Below are 15,252 nucleotides of genomic sequence, written 5' to 3'. Positions count from 1 at the left end.
ACCATGACCGTAAGCTCTAAGCTTCCTGACTGTAAACTCCTTTTGAGGAGTTTTACAGTTTGCTAGATGGCTTGGAACATTATCTGATACATCCAAACAGTGATTCATTTGATGCATTAGGCTCAAAATGCTCAAACAGACTCTAAACAGTGCTAAAAGTTAGCAGAAACGAGTCTGACTTAGATTGAAGTGAATGGTTTGTACAAGATAGAAATTTCGGGTTGTCACATCATCCCCCCGTTAGAGAGAATTTCGTCTCGAAATAGAATTAAAACAATTAAGTTACAAATAACTAAGCGAAAAGATGAGGATATTTCAGTTTCACTTGATCATCGCGCTCCCAAGTTAATTCATGTCCTCGCTTGGCGTTCCAGCGAACCTTCACTATCAGGATACAGCTTTGCTTCGTTTGCTTGACTTCTCGGTCCATGATCTCTACAGGTTCTTCCACGAAGTTAAGTCTCTCGTTGATCTCGATCTCGTCGAGTGGGATAACAAGAGTCTCGTCGAACAGACACTTTTTCAAGTTCGAGACATGGAAAGTAGAATGTGCGTTACTAAGTTCACAAGGCAGGTTGAGTTTGTAAGCTATAGGTCCGATGCCAGCGAGAATCTTGAAAGGCCCTACGTATCTTGGATTGAGCTTCCCACGCTTTCCGAAGCGTATCAAGCACTTCCAGGGTGAGACTTTCAAAAGAATGCAGTCTCCCACCTGGAATTCCAATGGTTTCCTCCGTTTATCTGCGTAGCTTTTCTGTCGGTCTCTAGAGGCTTTCAATCGTTCACGAATCTGAACGATCTTCTCTTTCGTTTCCCGAATGATCTTTGGACCCGTGAGAGTGCTGTCAGGAACTCGTCCTTTAGCTAACTGGGTGTCACCCACCTCAACCCAACACAAAGGGGATCTGCACTTCCGGCCATAGAGGGATTCAAATGGAGCAGCATTTATGCTCGTGTAATAACTGTTGTTGTAGGAAAACTCGGCAAGGGGCAAATGAGTATCCCATGCCTTCCCAAAGTCGATCACACAGGCTCGCAACATATCCTCCAAGGTTTGGATAGTCCTCTCACTTTGTCCATCGGTTTGTGGATGGTAGGCTGTACTCATGTCCAGCCTCGTTCCAAGGGAACTTTGTAGCGACTGCCAGAACCTCAAAATGAATCTACTATCTCTATCATAGATAATGGATATGGGAACACCGTGTAGTTGTACAATCTCCTGAATGTATGTTCTTGTGAGCTTCTCCATCTTGTCAGTCTCTTTGATGGGCAGGAAATGTGCGGACTTGGTTAACCTGCCTACGATCACCCAAATGGTATCGAGGCCACCCGTTGTCTTGGGAAACTTGGTTATTAAGTCCATTGTGATCCGCTCCCACTTCCATTCCGGTATCTCTGGTTGCTGTAGTAAACTTGAGGGTTTCTGGTATTCGACCTTGACCTTGGCGCAAGTAAGACATTTACTTACGAAGGTTGCAATCTCTGCTTTCATGTTAGGCCACCAGTATAACTTTTTAAGATCCAGATACCTCTTATTTGAACCTGGGTGGACGGAATATCGAGTGTTGTGCGCTTCGGTCATGATCAAGTCTCTGAAGCCACCGTGTTTTGGTGTCCAGATCCGATCCATGAAATATAAGGCTCCGCCACCCTTGACTTCCAAGTTCTTATCCATCCCTCTCAGGGATTCACTCGCCACATTTTCAGGTTTCAAAGCGTCGAGCTGAGCCTCCTTAATTTGTGTGGACATGTGTGAATGGATAGTCATAGTCAATGATTTGAATTTACGACCAAAGTATTCTTTTCGACTTAGGGGGTCAACTACTACGTTGGCCTTGTCGGGATAATAACGAATTTCGCATTCGTAATCATTGAGTAGCTCGACCCACCGTCGTTATCTCATGTTGAGCTCCTTCTAGTCGAATATATGTTGTAGGCTTTTGTGGTCTGTAAAGATAGTGTTCTTCATACCGTATAGGTAGTGTCTCCAGATCTTCAGAGCAAACATAATTGCTCCTAACTCAAGATCATGCATGGTGTAGTTGACCTCGTGTGTCTTCAGCTGCCTTGAGGCATAGGCGATGACCTTACCTCGTTGGATCAGAACACAACTGAGCCCTTGATTGGATGCATCACAGTAGACCACAAATTCTTCTATTCCTTCTGGGAGAGATAGTATCGGTGCGATGCATAAGGCTCGTTTCAGCATTTGGAACGCTTTCTCTTGCTTCTCTTCCCAGTCAAAGGCCACGCCCTTCTGGGTCAAAGTTGTAAGAGGTTTCGCAATTCGAGATAAGTTCTGAATGAACCTACGATAGTAGCCAGCAAGGCCTAGAAATTGACAAATTTCTATAGGCGTCTTCGATGCTGACCAGTTATCAATGGCTTTGATTTTGGAAGGGTCCACATGAATTCCCTCTTCACTAACAACGTGACCTAGGAATTCGACTCTTCGAATCCAAAACTCGCATTTAGAGAACTTCACGTAGAGCTTCTCCGATCGTAACGTTTCCAAGATCTGACATAGATGCTTACTATGCTTTTCCTTACTACGAGAGTAGATAAGTATGTCTTCTATGAAGACGATGACGAACTGATCCAAGTAAGGACGACATACCCTATTCATTAAGTCCATGAATACGGTGGGCGCATTGGTCAATCTGAATAGCATCACTACAAACTCGTAGTGTCCATAACGAGTTCGGAAGGCTGTCTTCGGAACATCCTCCTCAAGCACTCGTAACTGGTGATACCCGGATCTCAGATCTATCTTCGAAAAGTAATTTGCTCCTTGAAGTTGGTCGAACAAATCATCTATGCGAGGCAGAGGGTAACGATTCTTAATGGTAAGCTTGTGGAGTTCCCTGTAGTCGATGCACATACGAAACGATCTGTCTTTCTTATTAACGAACAAGATCGGAGCTTTCGAGGGTGAGAAGCTTGGTCTTATAAAGCCCTTGCTGAGCAGTTCGTTAAGTTGACCGGACAGTTCTTGTATCTCTACAGGTGCTAGTTGATAAGGCGATTTGGCTACTGGGGTAGCCCCTGGAACTAAGTCGATTCTGAACTCGACTTGACGTTGTGGAGGTAATCCTGGGAGTTCTTCTGGAAAGATGTCGGGAAAATCGTGTACTACTGGAATGTTCTTAATGTCCTTCATCTCTTAGCTCACATCAACAACATGAGCAAGGAATGCACGACATTCCTTTCGCAAGTATTTATGGTCTTGAATACTCAAGATGATACGAAGGTTCGTGCCGGGTTTGTCGCCATAGACTACTAGAGTTTCGCCAGACGGCAAATTAAGTAAGTGAGCAAACTTTTGATTTCGCAAATATTTATGGCTATCTAGAGTTAGAGTACATCCCACGTATATATTGCTAGTGCTCTCAGTCTTCCCATTAGCCATTTCTACAGTGAACGGTTCTTTAAGTGCTCATGATTTTTGCTTAAGTAAGTGAGCAAACTTTTGATTCACGAAACTCCTCTCCGCTCCAATATCAAACATAATGCATGCATAAGAGTTATCGAGGAGAAACGTACCAGTGACCACTATGGGGTCGGCAACTGCTTCCTTGTGGCCTATAGCCAAAACTCTTCCTACTCCTCCGACATTCCTTGCCTTCGGGCAGTTCCTTTTGTAATGGCCCACCTTGCCACAACCGTAGCAAGCTTGGCCCACACCAGCGCCGAGGATTTGGTTGATTGGCCTCGCCAGAGCTTTGCAGAAATGGGCAGTGTGCCCCTTCCTGTTGCAGTTTTAAACTGCATTTCCCGGAAGGCTCCTGTGTAGTGGAAGTTGCATTTGTTTCACTTGGGCAAACTTCCGACGTACTGCTTTACCGGAGCAACAATGGCAGGTGCTATCGCAGCATGAACTGTCACGACCTGCTGCTTTTTGGAAGCTTTCTACTTCTTCTTGCCATCCCATAATTTCCGCTTGTTAGTAGTGGATTTGGAAGGTTCTGAGATGGATAGGGTTGTTGTTGTTGACGGGGTACGGACTCCATGGTCAATGAGCCGTTGTGCCAACCGCTTGGCACTATCGAATGTAGTGGGGTTTGAAGCCAAGACATTCCTTTGGAATGGAGGCACCAGGCCCCAGATGTACCTCTCTATTTTCTTTCCCTCCATGTGAACCATGTTGGGACATAGGGCTACCAACTCGCAGAATCTGGCGGTATAGGAAACTATGTCAGAGCCCTTCATGGTTAGGCTCCATAGTTCTTGTTCTAGTTTCTGGATTTCGCCCCTCAGGCAGTATTCTTCAATCATGAGCTCTCTCAAAGATTCCCAGCCCATAGAATTTGAAACTATTAGAGTTAGTGACTTGACATGGCTATTCCACCATGTCAGGGCTTTTTCCTCGAAGGTGCAAGCAACAAATTTGACTTTGCTCCCTTCTGGGCATGAGCAGATCTCGAAGATCGACTCTGTCTTTTCGAACCATTGCGAGAGGGAAATGACTCCGCCAGTCCCTTTAAAGGACAATGGCTTACAAGTGGTGAAGTCCTTGTAGGATCACTCTCTCAAGCGCACGGGGACCTGACCTTGAGTAGAATGAATAGGTGTTCCACCTCCGCTGGCACTGGTAGAATGATATTGAGCCATGCTCGTTGCCATAGCCGCAACTACTACGATATTTAGAGTTGCCGTATCGATTTGTGGATGAGGTGGTGGTATTGGAGTTACTCGAGGATCGCGTCTTGTTGATCGGCGCGGAGACATCTTTTAACTAAAAGTTTACAAAGATGACGATACCGATAAGAATTTAATAGAGATAAATGATGAGAGTGACTCATGGACTAACTCTCCATAGCCCAACAATACAATTGAATAGTATGATTGAATAGTACTAATAAGATGACAACATTTGGATAATAATTTACATGAGATTAGATATCTGTCAATAATACAGGTACTACAGATGATGTGTGTGAAACAAACTAGTTTTAATCCTACTAACTTAGACACAAAATAAGCACACGGAAGGCAGTGTACCTATCAATTAGTAATATAGTTCAAGCAAGTAGGGTATCGAACATAGGGAACTGTAAAAAATTAAAATAAATGCTAATATTATCTAAATAAAACAAGTAATAGAAAATGGGTTTTCTCTAATTTTGCAAGACTAGAAACTTATACAGTTAACTAAAATTTAAACTAAGAAACTAAGAACTAGATAACAAAGATTCAACTAAATTCAATAACGAAGGGAACTTCTGTTTAGTTCAACTCAATTGATCCTATGGTTGATATTATTGTAATAGTGCAATGGATTAATTCTTTTATTGGCTACCGATTCAAGTGATTAGATTCACGTTCGCTGCTCTAATCCTTAGAGAACAAACTAACTCAAACAGTGGCCAGTTGTCTAATTTAATTCAATTCACTAGGTTATTTATTCGGGTTAATTTAGACTTGTAATGGTTAACTAATTTGGTCCTTTAGTTAGCCTCTTGTTGATGGTCATCACACAAGCTCACACATGAATTTACCTATTTTTCTTATTAATTCTAGTTTCATGTTCATTAATCCTAGACATATGATAAAGTGGTCACATAAACATATGAGGTTAACAACTAAGAGATGTTCATGCAGCTCAATTATCTTCCTATTAACAAAAAAATAGTTATCATTCACACATAAGGTTCTTTAACAAGCTATAATCAACAAAATCACCAATATTAAATCAATCCTACCATAAATCAAACCATAATCACAAAATCATCTATCGTAAACAGAAGTTATGAGTTTTTAGCTCATATCTACAACAAATAACAAACTAAAAACATAATCTAATGATTGAAACATGGTTTATGCAAAAGATTAAGATAAAAGTAGTGTGTTATTGCCTTTGATCTTCTTCCAAGTTGATATCTAGGTTGAAATGTTGAAAACCACAGCTTCTAAGAACCCTTCTGGCCTCCAAAATTCGTCCTAAACTTCCCCCATTCGTTAGGGTTCGAATGAGAAGCGTTTCTATATATATTTTATGAAAATAGGGGCTACTTGGCGAGTCCAGTGACCTACTCGCCGAGTCCATCACTTAAAATCCCGTGTACGGCAAGGCAAAGTCAAGAATCGCGAAACTTCTGACCAACTCGGCGAGTTGGTGGCCTACTCGTCGAGTACATTTGGAATCAGCATTTTCTCAAAAGACAAAAGTCGTCCGAAATTGTGTCTAGTTTTCAGAACATTTTGAATCTCGTCAATCGGAGTTACGGTTCATGAGATATGGCCAAAAAACTGACGAGGGCTCAAGCTGTCCAACAACATCCTTCTTTCTTCAAAATCCAAGATCCAAGCGTCCAATCGCCAATTCCGCTTCATTTTCCATCCGAGCACGTAATTGTTGCTGAAAATGAAATTATATACTAATTAAGCACCTTTTGTTCATTAAATGAGATAAAATCAACATAAAGTATTAAGATAATGCATGAATTTTATAACTAAATATGCCCATATCAACAGATGTAACAAGTTCGGGAAAAATGACCTAGAATAGGTCTTACATCAAACCAAGATGGGAAAATTTTGATAGAACTACGACCTAATCAAGACTTAACAGATCCTAAGTCTTCACAAAGATAGGAAATTAAGCTAGAATTTTTACATAAACTAAGTTATTATCCAAAAGAGAAAGTTGAGTAGGCTCTATCTACGATGAGAACCACTAGAATGAGTCCTTGACTCTGACAGACGGCGCTCTATGTCTCTCATGCGCCTTTCAGATGCTGCCTGTCGAGATCGAAGTTCCCCGACTTCAGCTTGGGTTGCAGCAAGGTCTCTCTGCAAAGCCTCATTGGCTCTCCTAGTCCCATCCAGATCCTCCCCTAGATGGCGAATGCAGACCGTGTTAACGCCAGAGTTGGCGTCAATTTCCATGACTCGGTCGATGTTTGTCTGACCTTGCTCAACATTCCGAGCAATCCTACGAACCATGATGGGCAGGACTCGGTCAGCTGAGCCTCCCTCGCTTAGATTATAAAAGCTTCGATCTCCATTGAAGGGTAAGGTATGACCCTGCTCAGCACTCCAACGGTTCAAGTTTGTCGCCCACAAGAGTGTGGGACCTTGAAATGTTGGTCGGGAGTTAAGGTTTGGGATTGGAGCCTTTTGTGGTAGGTTGTTGACTTTTGGCTCGGAGTCAGAACCATCAGAAAAACCTTCAGCGTGGTGATCATCCAAAGGGATGGGATGATCATCTTCTGGCTCTTCTTCAAGCCATCTAGCATTGCCTTTGTTTGGGAAGTATGGGTCACCGTGGGGATGGAATCCAACCATGTTATCTACGCGAGAAAAGGGGTAAAGAAATAATTAATAGACGTAGTAATTAGACAATTATAAGATGATGTTAATCAGTTACTTCAATACTTGCATAGTGCATACCAGTTACATGCAATCAAAACATGATAGACCTTCGAATAAGTGACCCTAACACCAAATCCACAACCAAACAAGGAACAGGAAGTAAAGCAAAGATCACAGATTCTAAGTCTATGATATCCTAGTCACATATAACCTTAGTGTATCCACTTAGCAACTATTGACCTACCAATAAAGATGTAACACCCCGATTCTCAGGTATTGATTTAAATAAGAATTTCTTTAGTTTTAATTCCTACTCGACAAGTTGGTTGCCCTACTCGTCGAGTAGTAGCGGGGTGGGATCGCGTGTTTAGTGACCTACTCGTTGAGTCCATTTAGGGACTCGACGAGTAGGAGCTGGTAGTTGAAACCCTAAATCCTGGGGTTTTGCACCCTATTTAAGGAAGCATAAGCCTCCTTTGGCCTCTTTGCAGTCCATTGAGATCTATGAAAACCCTAATTCGTGTGGTGCTTCACTCTTGTGTGTTTAAAGCTTTGGAGAGGGGATCTTTTGGGAAGAAGAGCTTGGAGGACAAAAGGCTAGGGGCAAGGTGGTGTGGGAAATCAAAAGTCTACCTCATATAGCATCATCTGGAGGTATCAAGTCGTCACCTTTACCTCATCTTTCTTCTAGACCTCTTTTGGTTGAGATAGGGACAGAGGAGTTGGATGCCAGGATCCAGGAGATTCTACATGATGAGGTCGATGTGGCTTTCCGAGCGCAGCTACCGGAGCTGTTTGGGTCGATTAAGACCGCGATGGTCGAGTATTTTGATGACCGATATGCAGCTCTAGCAGAGACAACAACCGCTGCAGCCACATCGGCTGTAACCGTGGTAGGGATTGGACGAGGAGCCAGCAGGGCTTTCCAGTACCGGGACTTTGATAACACGAAGCCCCAGACGTTTGATGGTACACATGATGCGATTAGGTCTATGAGGTGGTTATCTGACGTGGAGGGATGTTTCTTCACGTGCTCATGTCCGGTTGACCAATGGTCAGGTGTGCCCTGAACCTGCTGAGGCTCGGGGCAAAGGACTGGTGGAGATTGACGACAGGGTCGTACACTGATGACAAGTGAGCTGCTGTTACTTGGGAGCAGTTCTGGGATATGTTCCGCACCCACTATGTTCCATGTGATGAGCGAGAGCGACTGGCTCAGGAGTTTTTGACATTGAGGCAAGATGGGGAATCTATGATGGAGATTACTCGCATGTTCACGGAGAGGGCTATGTTCTGCCTGAAGTTTTCTTCGGAGCAGTCTCAGATGACTCGTTATCTAAGTATGTTCAAGACGGATATTCGACAGTTTGTAGCTACACAGCGTTGTGATGCCCTCCTGGATCTTCAGGAAGCCGTGAGGCGACGTGAGTTAGAGATTCAACTACAGTTGAGGCAGCAACATCAGGTTCCGGCACAGTCTCAGTCGGCACCTAAGCGGTCTAAGACTGCTGATACTTGGACCGGGGGCCAGCATAGCCACGCTTGTGGGAAGTGTGGACGGGGTCATTCTGGGGTTTGTCGAGCGGAAGGTGGTTGCCACAAATGTGGCAAGGAGGGGCATTATGTCAGCGACTGTCGTCAGTCCGCCCCTCCAGTAGATATGGGGATTTGTTTCCATTGTCATCAGGTTGGTCATGTGCAGACCAACCGTCCTCATCTCGCCGCCAAGCCGGCGCAGGGTTCCGCATCGACTACTTTGAGGATTGGGGATGGGAGGCCAGTCGAGGTGGAGCTTCCGAAGGCTCAGGGATGCGCCTTCCAGCTTACGGTCGAGGAGGCCAAGGCAGCACCAGATGTGGTTGCTAGTATGTTTTTAGTAAATTCTTTGCATGCTTTGGTTTTATTCGAATCGGGGGCGAGTCGATCGTTTGTATCTCAGGCTTTCAATTGAGGGTTCAGTGTGCCAGTGGATGAGCTTAAGTGTCCGTTGTGAGTATCGATGAGGGAAGTATACGTGATAGTAGGGATGGATTGGCTTGGTTGATTTGGCGCCATGATCGACTGTGAGGGACAAAGAGTGGTGGTTCGAACCCCAAGTGGGGGAGAACTGGTGGTATATGGCGAGGGCACAAGGATCGGATCAGGGTTTTGTTCGGTAGCCAGGGCTCGGCAATATATTCAGCACAGGTGTGCCGGTTATTTAACATATGTGGTGGATACGCGGGATAGGGGGCAGCCCTCAATCTCAGAGGTCTCGGTGGTTAGGGAGTTTGTTGACGTATTTCCGGAGGAGTTACCTGGAGTGCCTCTGGAGAGACAGGTTGAGTTCAGGATTGATCTAGTGCCAGGTTCGGCCCTTATCGCCAAGGCGCCATACCGTCTGGCACCGACTGAGATGCAGGAGTTGTCATCTCAGCTGCAGGAGCTGCTGGGTAAGCAGTTTATTCGTCCGAGTAGTTCACCCTGGGGAGCACCGATCCTCTTCGTCAGGAAGAAGGACGGTTCGCACAGGATGTGGATTGACTATAGGGAGTTGAACAAGTTAACGGTGAAGAACCGTTATCCACTCCCGAGGATATATGATCTTTTTGATCAGCTGCAGGGTGCATATTGGTTCTCCAAGATCGATTTGAGATCCGGATATCACCAGGTCAGGGCGAGGGAGGAAGATATGGAGAAGACCGCGTTCCGGACTCGTTATGGTCATTACGAGTTCGTGGTGATGACGTTTGGGCCCACCAACGCGCCGACTGTGTTCATGGATTTGATGAATCGAGTCTGCAAACCGATGCTCGATCGTTCGGTCATTGTGTTCATAGATGATATCTTGGTGTATTCCAAGACCCGAGAGCAGCACGAGGAGCATCTCAGGGAGCTGCTGGAGGTTTTGCAGTGAGAACAGCTGTATGTCAAGTTCTCGAAGTGTGATTTCTGGTTACGAGAGATCCAGTTCCTCGGACATCTCGTTAACCAGGAGGGGATTTTGGTCGAACCGGCCAAGGTGGAGGCGGTTATGTAGTGGGAGATTCCGAAATCTCCCTCAGACATCAGGAGTTTCTTGGGTTTAGCAGGGTACTACCGGAGATTCATTCGAGATTTCTCCAAGATTGCAGTACCCCTCACTCGTTTTACGAGGAAGGGGGTGGATTGTCGGTGGGTCCCTGAGCAGCAGAAGGCATTTGAGACTCTCCGACGGTGTTTATGTGAGGCGTCGGTGATGACACTTCCCGAGGGAGTCGAGGATTTTGTAGTATTTTGTGATGCATCCATCTCGGGCCTGGGGGCAGTCCTCATGCAGAGGGGACGAGTGGTAGCTTATGCATCACGGCAGCTAAAGCCACATGAGACGAGATACCCTGCGCACGACCTTAAGTTGGGAGCGGTGGTTTTCGCACTCAAGATTTGGAGGCATTATCTGCACAGGGTCCGTTGCACTATATATACGAATCACGAGAGTTTGAGACACATCATGGATCAGCCGAACCTGAACATGAGGCAGCGCAGGTGGCTGGATGTGGTCAAGGACTATGATTGTGAGATCCTTTACCATCCAGGTAAAGTGAATGTGGTTGTGGATGCTTTGAGCCGTAAGTCAGCTGGGTGCTCTACCCCAGCAAGGTATATGAGGATAGCGGTAGATTCCCCTCTTGTGATCTTGATTAGGGATGCTCAGGTTGAGGGTATGAGATAGGAAAACTAGAAGTTAGAGAGGATTAAGGGCGAGAGCGCCCAGTTTGTTCAACATAGTTGCGGGTTATTGACTCGATACGGTCGGATTTGGGTTCCGATGTCCGGAGGGGTCCGCCAGCCAGTGATGGAAGAGGCTCATAAGTCTCACCTTTCCATTCACCCGGGGGCCACCAAGATGTACTGCGATTTGAGTTTGAGCTATTGGTGGCCTAGTATGAAGCGAGAAATCGCTTGGTATGTGGAGAGGTGCTTGACCTATAGGATGGTCAAGGCCGAGCATCAGAGGCCACATGGTAAGCTGCAGCCTCTGGAGATTCCCATGTGGAAATGGGAGCATATCACGATGGACTTCATTACAAAGTTTCCAAGGACGGAGAAGGGGTGCGATGCTATATGGGTCATCGTGGATCGATTGACCAAGAGTGCTCGTTTCTTAGCCATAAGGGAGAGTTTGTCGGTTGAGAAATTGGCCGACATGTATGTCCGCGAGATTGTCTCTCGCCATGGGGTCCCAGTCTCAGTTGTCTCCGATCGGGATGTCAGGTTTACTTCCCGTTTCTGGCAGAAGTTCCATGAAGAACTGGGTATGCGGCTGCATTTTAGTACGACGTTCCATCCGTAGATCGATGGGCAGAGTGAGCGGACCATTTAGACCCTTGAGGATATGTTGAGGGCGTGCATCATTGACATCGGTGGGAGTTGGGATTCCCACCTACCGCTTGCAGAGTTCGCCTACAACAACAACTATCATTCCAGTATTAGCGCCCCACCTTTTGAGCTGTTGTATGGGCGGAGGTGTAGAACCCCAGTCTGCTGGGGTAAGATTAGGCACAGGGTGATGATTCGGGCATAGGTAGTTCTGAAAACTACCGAAAAGATACATCAGATTAGACAGCGATTGCAGACCGCTCAGAGTCGACAGAAAAGTTATGTCGACCGACGCCGATCTGAGTTGGAATTTCAGGTGGGTGACATGGTACTTCTGAAGGTCTCACCATGGAAGGGTGTGATCCGCTTCAGGAAGAGGAGAAATTTGGGCCCCCGTTATATTGGGACGTTCAGGATCATTTCCAGGGTTGGCAAAGTAGCTTATAGGGTAGATCTTCCGGAGGAGCTTATTCGGATCCACAGCATGTTCCATGTTTCGCAGTTGTGAAAGTGCATTATGGATCAGGAGACAATAGTATCGTTGGATGATATTCAGGTCGATGAGTGCCTAAATTATGTGGAGAGGGTTGTGGCCATCTTGGAGAGGAAGAAGAAGATTTTATGGAACAAGGAAATACCTTTGGTGAAGGTGCATTGAGAACATCAGAAAGGATCTGAGTGGACATGGGAGCCGGAGGTGGAGATTCGAGGGCACTACCCGACATTGTTTATTCCAGAGGACTTCGAGGGCGAAGTCTATTTCAAGTGGAGGAGAATTGTAACGCCTCAATTCTTAGGTATTGATTTAAATAAGAATTTATTTGGTTTTAAGTCCTACTCGACGAGTTGGTTACTGTGACAACCCGATATTTCGACTCTATGTAATAACCTAAAAAGTCAAGTATTGTAACCACTTTTGAAATAATGAAATTAACTTTGAAAATAAAATGTACAAAAGTCTCTATTGGTTTACCTACCATGCTAGATATTGAGTCAAGGTTTACGGAAATACTAAAAACACTAAAATCCGAGTTATAACGAAGAAGTTATGACCATTCTAAGATTTCCGACAAAACCGGCAACACCGATTAAACGAAAAATGCGAAGTTTCAATACAATAGTTTTTATCCTTGAGTATCTAAATGAAATATGTAGATATCATTAAACCGTGAGCGTACATAAAAAGAACGTCCAAATCTGACTTCGTATGAGGAAGTTATGATTTTTGGAAGTTTCTGACCTAGCAGTAGACAACTAAAAACTCAAAATAGAGATCGAGAGACTTTTGACCGAAACAACCCAAATGAGAATCAAAGGTCTCAACAATAGTAGCGCAACGGTGAAAAGTCTGACAAAAACGGACATCAGATGAAGAAGTTATGGATTTTAACGGACTTTTCGTGTCTCGGCCCGTTAAAAAGTGATAATTAAAAATAAAGTCAAAATTAGCCAAAAAAAAGTCTAAAGGAGAGTTGTAGAGCATATTTTCAGCTACGCGTGCATATAAAGAACGTCGAAAACGGAGCTCGTATGCGAAAGTTATGGATTTTACAAGTTCGGGGTCCAAAATCCGAGGCTGTCAGGTCTGCCACGACGCGGCACAGTTTGCCGCGACCTGACAAGTGACTGAGGGCGTCCAATCAATGGAAGAGGATAAGATTTGCTCCCCACGACGTGGCCAACCTTAGCCACAACGTGGCACCCAAAAAAATCCACCCTATAAATAGAACTCTTGGGGCGCCGGGTTTAGGTGCTCCATTCTTCCATCGCTCGTGCTGAAACTCTGCGGTTAAGCTCCCGAAGCCCCGATTTTCACACTAAAGTTCCGAAGGAAAGTTCTACACTCCCGAGATTCCCGAGATTTCCGAGATTCCTGAGAATCCCGAGAAAAACGACTTTCACAAGCCGAAGTTCTGCTCGATTGTCATCTCGCTTACTCCAATCAATCAAGTGAGTTCATACCCCTATAAACTACACTTTCAAATGTTTTATCAATGCTTTTTATACACTTTTAAGGGGGGGGGGGGGGGGAATACAAGAAACACTCGGTTATTATCGTGTGTGACATAAAGTTTCACTATATACTCTTTTCTATCAAGTGAATCATATGTGATTCATAACTACTACATGGGAACTTTTGTATACAATATATATTCACGATAACATCTTGTCTTTTGGAAATAAAACATGTTTATATATATACAAATCAAACACTTTATTTATAGTTTAAGTATATGTGATCATTTATGTCACTTTAAATGTTATACTTTACATAACAAGTGAGCATTACACTAGGATTTACTATACGAACGAAACACACACTTTGAATAACTATAATAGGTATAGTTTATGAGGAAAAATCATGAACATTTACATACTAGAAACACTATATCAAAGAGATATTTTCATACACAATAACAAATGGACTTTCTCATACGTAAATATGTTTTATACTAAGTTTTGTGAGACATTTCACATACTTTCGAGTATGCATTTTAAGTCCTGTATTATATACTATAATCCCTTGTAGGGGAACGTGATACTTGTGTATAGATCTATACGGGATTGACAATCCCGCACCTAAGTTGTTAGCTACAGCTAGGCCGATAGGCCTGGGGTGACAAACATCATAACATTCCAACGCCTGAATAACGTTGTTACATGCAGTCTGGGTCATTAGTATGGTTATAAAACTCACATGGAGTATTAAGAACACATTGATTTACAGGGTTATCAAATGCCTTAGTGATTTTATACTTACACAAATCTACTACTCTAGGCATGAAAAACACGATTGCATTTCAGTTTTGGAACTTTTAAACTACCACACACTTATGAACGAATATTGGATTTCTAAAAGCAAACAATCAAAACAGTCGAGTCTTTGTAGAAGACTACTTTTATACTAGTAGGAAATATTGGATTTTCTAGGAGTTTTTCGAACATCTACAAACAAATTTCATTCGATTTTATTAAAATAGTGACATTAAATACTTATGAACTCACCAGCTTAATTGCTGATTTACTCTTTCAAATCTACTTGTATTTCTCAGGGATTCAGTAATACAGGTAAACTTCAACTTTTGCAGAAGGGATGCTTAGGCGTCTAAAAAAAATATTTTGACAACATATTGTAATTGATATTTTGGAACATGTAATACCTACAAATGATGTAACTTTTTCAATTATATATATGTTGGTTGTGTTTACTTTCTTCACTATGTATCCAACTGTTACGATACTACATGAAGTCATCTACCCTCGAACGATTCTGCCGTTCTGGTTTGGGGGTGTGACAGTTGCCCTACTCGTCGAGTAGCAGCGGGGTGGGATCGCGTGTTTAGTGACCTACTTGCCGAGTCCATTAAGGGACTCGACGAGTAGGAGCTGGCAGTTGAAACCCTAAATCCCGGGGTTTTGCACCCTATTTAAGGAAGAATATACCTCCTTTGGCCTCTTTACAGTCCATTGAGAGTTCTGAAAACCCTAATTCATGTGGTGCTTCACTCTTGTGTGTTTAAAGCTTCGGAGAGGGGATCTTTTGGGAAGAAGAGCTTGGAGGACAAAAGGCTAGGGGCAAGGTGGTGTAGAAAAATCAGA

This window comes from Lactuca sativa, chromosome 3, assembly GCF_002870075.4.
Source record: "Lactuca sativa cultivar Salinas chromosome 3, Lsat_Salinas_v11, whole genome shotgun sequence".
Taxonomy (NCBI): domain Eukaryota; kingdom Viridiplantae; phylum Streptophyta; class Magnoliopsida; order Asterales; family Asteraceae; genus Lactuca; species Lactuca sativa.
This window is presented reverse-complemented; position numbering follows the sequence as displayed.